We start from the raw sequence: 6,000 nt of genomic DNA, 5'->3' as shown, positions 1-6,000 counted from the left end.
GGGTCTCACGGTTTCTCTTCTCAAATTGAGAAGATTGATAAAAGTGGGTGGACCCCACAATTTCAGATCTCTCTCTCCCTACTATCTCCAAACCAAACGCGGGTGGTAGTGCACAATCTCCTCTAACTCCATCTATGCCATTTCTCTCTCGTTAAACTCTGCTCAAACAAACAAGCCGTTAGTTAGTTGTAGCACTTATTGGATGGTTGTGTTGTGTTGTGTGGGGAGATAGGGTTTTATATGTGTAGTGCGAGAAATTAAAGTGATTGCAGTTTCTTTCTTTATTCAACAAGGTGGGACTGTGCTTCGTGAATTGGTCAATGGTTGGCTTGATTGCATAGCCTATCATCGAGCTTACCAAGTTGGTGGCAAATGCCCGGATACCTCATTGTTTGTTTTTCTTCTTTTTGGCAAGCTATTCGGTGGCGGCGGTTACCCATGAGACTAATCAGTCACCACTCCAAATAGTTAGCATATTAAGTAGTAATATGTTGGTCAAAGAGTTTTTTCTATTCATAAAAATGAGGATTCAAACCCTAAAAAACTTCCTTAAGAGATGAGCACACATAAACTTTACGAGGACTCACATTTCATTGTTTTTGTTTGATCGACCAAAACAATAATGGCCTTTTTTTTTATAAGTGAATATTTTAGTCAAATTTAAGAAGGGAAATCTTGGGTAGACACACAATGAGTCTAAGAAAGTTGTATAAAAACAATATATGGTAAGAGCATGAATGTTCTTTTCCTATCATTTGGGGTGGACAGGATAATGATAAAATATGAAATAAACAATGAGAAATAAATGAAATTTTCATTGCGATATAAAGTACATAATATTTTAAAAAAATTATTTTCTGAGAAACGAAATAATGTTAACTGAGTAGTAGCAAGTGAAAAAAAAAACTGAATTTTTTAATGAATAAAACCAATATTTTAAACATTTCTTCATTAGTTCATTTTTAATTAAATTTATATAAGTAACTAAATAATTTAACTTATTAGGGAAAGTACCAATAGATAAATAATAAAACCAATATATTATAAAAATTAATAGTTTTACATTTATAAATTAAAATATTTTAAATTATGAAAAAATGTACATTTTGAAATAATTTTGATTTGAAAGTGTGGGTGCTAAAGGAATACAAAATGCTATCATATCCTCCTGTTAATTTATAACTCAATTCTCCCTCAGTATAAGATTTACACATCATGACATGATATAAAAAGAAGCAGAATTGCATTGCTCTATCCTCATGATGCAACAAACTATGAATTACATGAGGATATGATTATATTATCGATCATATCTAGGTTCCTTGTCTTCTTCATCAAATAGACCCAAACAACTGAATTGGAAAAAAAGAAAAAAAGAAAATTTGTATATGTGATATATGATCTGGTATAATAACAAGTTACAGATAATGAAATAGTAAGATGTATATAAGGTGCTTGTATCATTTTATGTATACGTATCATAATTGTTCTACAAAATATGTTTGCTTGAAGGTATCTTAAAAGACTTAGCTTCCACAAAAGTAAATTAAAATATAAGCATACAACATTTACTAGTTGTAAGAAAACAACATAGCATTTATTTATATGTGAATATTTTAAAATTTCACTAGCTATTAGCACACAATCAGCTACCTTTGTCTCTTATTAGCAGCTTGTGAATATTTTAAAATTTATGTGAGTGGTTGAATCATGAATTTGTCAAAGGTTGAACCATTGGAGGCTTGGAGTCACCTACCACATTAGACCAAAGTAGAATTGATGTTTAAGTTTTAATCTTTTACATTATTTTTAAGATGACACTTATTTACAATATGTACTTTTTCTGTTAAAAATTAATATTCATTTAATACTTTGTAAAAAATATGATGAGTCTTTATCAAATGTTTGGTGGTTGATCTGCTTAATTGAGTTTACTATCTAATTTCATTTTGAGTGTTTTAGGGCAGTGCTTTATTTGTGTTTGTGTGATTATTGAACTTCATCTTTAATTGAATAACATTAGGTATTAGGGAATTAACTAGCACTATTTTATTAAAAGATGTGTTTAACTAATTATTTTTGTCTTAACTGAAAAGGTGTTACATGCTAACTTACTCCTTCTAAAAAACTAGTGGGAGTAAGTTAGCATTCCCCTATATATAATACAGTAGAAACTCTTGAAATTAATAATGTCAGGACCGGAGAAATTTATTAATTTAGAGAGTTATTAATTTAAAGAGTTTTAAAGTAATTATATTGTTACGCGAAAGGAAGCACTTATGGCGTTGAACACTCTTCACAACTTTATGATACAATACAAAAATACAACACCTGAGCTATTTGATGCAATAAGAAAAGTTAGAGATGAGCTCCAAATAGACTTGAACTTTAAAGAAAAACCGACAATTATTGAATCATATTTCAATAGAGTGTAATATATTTTTTTCAGTTTCTATGAATTATTAATTTATGATTTTCTTGGGACCGAAAATTTTAAAGGGATCTCTCGAAAAATTATTATCTTATTATTTTATCGAGTTTTTCAATTTTTTACATTGGCCCAAGTCGGGACCGGACAAATTTATTATTTTAGAGAGTTTATTAATTTACCGAGTATTAATTTAAAGAGTTTCTACTGTAGGTTAAAGCATTGTGAGTAGTTAATGAGATCAATTCCCCAGTTCGTTTTCCTCATTGTTTTAACACTTATTTTTAATCCCGTGGGTTGATATTTAATGCTACATAATAAAAAGATACTCCCTCCGTTCCAATTTGTTTGTTGTTTTAGCTTTTGCTAGAAATTCCAAAATGGTTGTTGTTTTATATATTCAATGCATTTTTTCTCATTTCCTTCCCTCTATACCCTTGTTGAATAATTAATTCAAAGTTTCTTAAAAAACCAACCTACCACCTAAACTAATTATCCCCACTATCTCTATTAATTACTATCCCTATTTACGAAAATGTAAGTCATTATTCTGGTCAAGTTTCTCTTTTATACTCCCTCCGTTCCTAAATATAAGACCTAATACAAAAAATTGCGCTTATTAAGAAAACATTAAATGTGTTCAATTAGTGTATTGGTTTTTTAAAAATGCATACATTCCTCCATATTTACCCTTTGTCATTTTCTCTCACTAATTAATGATAAGTGGTAATCAAAACTTGGGAATTGAAAACATATAATTAATGTGGAGGGTAAAAATGGAAGAGTACAAAACCTTTTGTTAGATTATTGTAACTAGGTCTTATATTTAGGAACTTCAAAATTTTGAAACTAGGTCTTATATTTAGGAACGGAGGGAGTAGTAGTAACTCAAATTTTGAATTTACACACTCTCTTTTATTTTCAATGGAAAAGATAAACTTTTGTTGCTGCCATTTTTCTTACTACAGCAATATTAGCATGAAACAAAACATTTATAAGCAAATATAAGGGGGAAACAAAAACATTCAAAGGTGGAAATCTAAAATTTAGATTAAGAGGGAAAATTTAAGTATTGTGGAAAGATGATTAGTGGTTCAAATTTAGGTAAAATTTTGACGGGAAGCATGAATAGTTTTTTGGTGCGAGGGAAGCATGTATAGTTGATAAAATTGGAAGTTTGTAAATTTTGACATATTTAGGGGAGAGTACGAATTCCCAGTGGAAAAACAGAGAGTTTTAAAAAATAGAATAAAAGAATGCACAGGAAATTGAAAAGGCTATACTTGATGTGATTATTTAGAGAACATAAACAAATCAATTCTCCCACACTTAGCAATGTATTGGTTCTGTCAAAAAATTAACAATGTATTGGTAAAGATGTGAAATTAGTAGTGTGAGTGTGGAAAATGAGGAAGGAATTATTGACATGAATGAAAATAAATAGGGGTATGTTGGTGAAAATATTAATCCAATGATTAGCTCTTAAACTGTGTGCAATTGCTAAAACAACAAACAAATTGGAACGGAGGGAGTACATTTTTTAGGAGGTACTATCATCACCATTCGGACGCAATACCTCCCGCATTCTTCACTCAACTTCAATTTCAAAATTGGGCTATCTGATAATTAATTTCTTCCTCCTCCCAATGTCCTTGTTCCTATGCTAACTCGCCTTGAAGAATCTTGATGTCTCTAATTTCATCATGTGCCTCAAGTTGAGTTTTAATTATAGTCAGTTGAGAATCTTGATCCCAAGTTATTTTTTCAACATCTCTACTAATTCCTCAAGTGCCACCAGCCCACCATGCGTGATTCCATTGTTCCCTCTTCATGATTCGAAAAAATTCGAACTGTAGAGAGAATAGTCCATGATATATAGTTACAAGCTTCCGCTTGAGCCACCACCGATGTACATGGCGCTAGCCATAACAAATTAATATATAGAACTCTGGAAATTTGAGTAAAGAAAAGTAGATTTGCAGAGATAAAAGATAGTAAGAAAGGGAGATTGTTATTATTTCTGGGTAAGATACATGGAGAGTAACTCCTTCAATAGTCTCCCCTTTACGCTTAAGCAATATCTTGGCCCAATGTTTATTATTATTTATTAACTGCCTACTCTATTCCTCTTCCCGTTCAACTTTTTAACATCTACTCTTAAAAATTCTACTAAATGTTCTAACCACTCTTCTAATCGTTCTTAACTGACTAACCTGAAATGGTTGGGTTGACCTCAAAAGGTCGGGTCGACATAAACCCAACCATAAATTCTGATATCTAAACCATAAACCCTAAAATCCAACCTAAATTGGTTGGGCCAACCTAAACTGGCCTTGGCGACCTCAGCAAGTCAGCTTACCTAAACAAGTCAAATCGACCAGAACAGGTCGAGTGACCTAAACCCTGACACTAAACCTGATACAAGTTGGTCAACCGACCAGAACTTGTCAGCCTAACCGAATCCCTAAACCCAACATGAACTTTTCGGATTGAACCGAACCTCCTAGTCGACGTTAACGAGCCGAGTTTAGAACCCGAATTTTAAAAATATATATACTGAAATTCAAAAATCCGGTAGATGAGTATTTAATATACCAGATTTTTGAAAAACACAGATGAGGTTGTGAACGGAGTGAGAACGTGGAAGAGGAATGGGGTAGATTTGGAATTTTAAAAAGAAGAGGGTGAGAATTGGAATGCTGGGGTGGGGATTTTAAGGTTTTAATTAAAAATTTATTTTAAGCACATTTGTTTCAGCTTAAAAATAAGTGATTTTAAAATTAAGTAGAAATTTGATTTGTTGGTGATTTTAGTATCATCAATGGATTTTAGTAGTAATGTCATTTATTGTAGGCCGATGCGATTATGCGTTAAGCTCGGAAACGAGTTAGGGTAGTGCGGAGTGCACGCTTGTTGAGCCAACGCATAATTGACCGCGATTAGATTGCGGGGTGCGGGGTGCGGGGCAGCGCCCCGTTTGAAATTTTTCGAAAAATAATTATGTTTTATTAACCGTTTTCGGTTTCTGAAACAAACTCCTTATAAAGGAGTCATTTGGCCTCAGTTTCATATACAGAAAACAAGAAACCGAGATTTCTCTTACATTCCTGATCTGTTCTCATTTGCCTGAAGCAGATTGTTCTTCAAGAATTATCCCAACAAGGATTTCGTGATCCCAGGCAAGAATTGGGTCGAAATACTTTGTTCGGAAAGTGTTCGAACACGATTCTTCGAAGTTATCCAGGATTATCATACCCAAATTTCTAACATGATTTCCTTGCTATTAATTAACTATAAAACATTTGGGATTTTGTGTATCCCAACCTACCTTATTTTTTTGTTCAAGAAGTCATTTTCTCGTATAACTTCAATGTTTGATTTCCATATGGAACACGTTTTGAAGACGGGTCCCTTAACGCTTGTAATAATTTTTAATTATTCTTAGGTTGAATTGCATTTTTTCATTCTCTTAGTTTGAACTAATATAAAGGTGATTTTAATTTCCTAATTTTTTTAGCTAATCAAGTCATTGTACTTTTTAAATTAAACAAATTTGGTCATTATCTTTAGCT

The sequence above is a fragment of the Lotus japonicus genome, chromosome 6, assembly GCF_012489685.1.
Source record: "Lotus japonicus ecotype B-129 chromosome 6, LjGifu_v1.2".
In the NCBI taxonomy this organism is placed as follows: Eukaryota; Viridiplantae; Streptophyta; class Magnoliopsida; order Fabales; family Fabaceae; genus Lotus; species Lotus japonicus.
The sequence above is the reverse complement of the archived record's forward strand: the minus strand, read 5'-3'. Positions refer to the sequence as shown.